The sequence below is a fragment of the Musca domestica genome, unplaced genomic scaffold (genome assembly GCF_030504385.1).
Source record: "Musca domestica strain aabys unplaced genomic scaffold, Musca_domestica.polishedcontigs.V.1.1 46, whole genome shotgun sequence".
Classification (NCBI taxonomy): Eukaryota; Metazoa; Arthropoda; class Insecta; order Diptera; family Muscidae; genus Musca; species Musca domestica.
The window spans coordinates 3,355,152-3,358,189 of record NW_026712336.1 but is presented as its reverse complement, the minus strand read 5'-3'; positions in this window follow the sequence as shown (position 1 = coordinate 3,358,189).

Sequence of the window (3,038 nt, the reverse complement as noted above, 5' to 3'; positions counted from 1 at the left end):
GACACACCAACACTGTGACACACATTTTAATCCTTTTACAATATACTTCTCAATTCTGTTTTTTGCCTCATTAATGTTAGCCTTTTGTTGAGCTTCCTTTGCATTGTGGCAATCTTTCAAGCCATGTCCTTCTACGTAGAAAAATTGTTGAATGAATCTGTGCCTGATTGTCACTGGCACAAAATGTTGGTTTTTTGCATTCTTTCGTTCATTCTATCAGTCAGTCAGTCAGTCATTCATCCATACTCATTTCAATAATTTCCCAGGACATAAGAGTCCAAAGAAGAATCGAACACAAGTATGGGCCATGTCACCGGCAGTGACAGTAAGAGGCAGCACTCAATTTTACACACACTTCGTATGAAGAATGGCAAGAGTACTTATGTACGTCCGTATGTACATTAACTTGATAGACTGTTTGTATGTAGGTTGGTAGTAATTTCTAGTTGTGATAACCCAGCAAACTAAGACACTATGTTATGACAGTACATGGAGGTGTAATACAATTCTTAGTAATTTAAGCGCCTTGTACGAAAATAGGGGTTTCTTAAGACTTATTTTCAAAGGTAATGTTAATCAAGTCCTGTGGATCAATTTCTGTTCTATGACTGTATGAAATGAAAACTTTTACGAAAGAAAGAAAGAAAGAAAATGTCAAATGAAATATTTCGTCAGGAAATTATATTTCATTTCATATATTTTTAATTTCATAGAAAAAGAATTGTGGCTCTCGACTATTTTTAAAGAGAGAGAGAGAGAGAGAGAGAGAGAGAGAGAGAGAGAGAGAAGGATAGATTTTTTCGAGGAATGATCACTGATCTAAGGAGTTAGCATCCCATATCGGCTCATGTGTTTTTACCCTCCACCATACATAGTATGGAGGCCATATTAAGTTCGTCATTCCGTATGCAAAATAAAATAAAAATTTAGACATAACGAAGTATATATATTCTTGATCAGCATAAAATGTCTACGATTTAGCCTTGTCCATCTGTTGCAATCACGCTATAGTCAAAACGAATGTGGTTTCCCTGTAGGAATATAGGCTATATCGGTCGTCGATATCATATGGTCAAAATTTTCAATGAAATTATCTGAAAATCCACAAAAGGAGTTTCTTCTGAGTGCTTCACCCCTGGAAGATTATTGTCCATAGAGGTCCACGATAACGTATATACCATTTGACCTCCCTGTATTCGATATTTTAATGATTTTAGCTACATTTCTCAATGGAATTGTCTCAAAATCCACACTAGAAGCTCTTTCTAAGCACTTTACCCCCTTGAAGAGAAATGCCTACAGAGTGAGATGAAAAAACTGCAACCAACTTTAGACTGCTGTCATTTCCAAGTCACTCGTCTGACAGCAGTATAAATTTTTAAAGTGACAGCTCATTATATTGTTTACAATCGTATAAAAGCATTTTGGTGAGAATTTTCTAGAAAAAAAGTTATTCGTGATGTAATTCAAGCGTGATAGTGTGATTTCTTTATATTTTTTGCTGGTAAACCACAAGTGCCTGGTAACCACAAGCATTTAAATGTGAATAAATCTATTGAGTCTCGTACCATAGCTCGTTACCGTGATACTGATAGCGTAGCCCGACGTCAAGGAAGTGGACGGAAGAAAAAAGCAACATCAGCAGAAATGGTTCGAAAAGTAAAGAAGCGACTTGATCCAAGCCCGCGTCGCAATTACCCAAAAATGGATCGCGACCTGAACATATGGCCATATTTCATTCAGCAAATATTGAAAAATGAGCTCGGGGTAAAGCCATTGAAATTCCAATAGTGAAAGAACTTACACCGCAACAGAAAGGAAATAGACTCAAAAGAGCTAAAGAGTTCCTTCGCTTGGCCGAAAGTGGTGAACTGCCGAATTTAGTTTTCTCCGATGAGAAAACATTCGTTGTCCAGCAGTTTGTAAACAAACAAAATAATCGTATTTACTTGCCAAAGAGGTCAGCTGAAAATGTACACTTTCGGTTGGCAACCAGAACTTAAGCACCGGCCGTGGTGATGGTGTGGACCGCCATAATAGCCGATGGTCGCTCTTTGCACAGTGGCATCAGAATAAATGCCGAATATTATCGCGAAAATAATGGCCGCAGACCTTGGAAATTCCAAAAGGAATCAACACCCTCATACTCAGCACGCGCCACCCAAGAATGATTACAAAATGAGGTTTCTCGCTTCACAATGGCCGGATACCAATCCGTTGGACAATTGTGTCTGAGGTATTTTGGAAAGCAAGGTTGGCATAAATAAATACCAAAGTGTCGAGCATCTCAAACAAGCGTTTCACAAGGAATGGTCCAAAATACCGCAGAGCAATATTCGGGCAGCGTGTGACTCATCTTATATATAGGTCCACGATATCGTATATCCCCATACAACGCTACCCCCGATATACGATATTTTGACGATTTTGTGAACATTATTTACCGGAGTTGTATCAAATTCCGTATTTAGAATTCGTAATGGGTACTACAGCCTATGACAAAAATTTCGTATGCAGGCTCACGTCTTCGCATAGACTCCATATAACGGTACCTCCTAATATTAGGTATTTTACTTATTATTTGTATCAAATTTCGTATTTAGAGTTCGTAATAGGAACTACAGTCTATGACAGAAAATTGTCTATGCAGATTTAGATCTTCGTATAGGCATCAGTACCTCCCTATGTTCGGGATTTCGATGATTTCATCTACATTATTCACAGAAATTGTTTGAAATTTCGTATTTGAATTTCTGTGACATAAAATTGTATAATCAGGTCCAGGTCTGCGTATAGATCCGATATCACGATACCTCCCTATATTCGGTGAATAATTATTTCAGGTACATTATTAAACGGTTTTTTCAACTTTCATCTTTGAATATTGTAATGGCTTATGATAAAAGTGGCCTATGCAGGTCCACGTATTCGCATAGACCCACGTAGAACGACTATATTCAGCATTTTTAAGATTTTAAAAAAATTTTTAACGAGTTTTTTTGAAAATTTCTAAATTCGTTACATATGAACCTACGAAC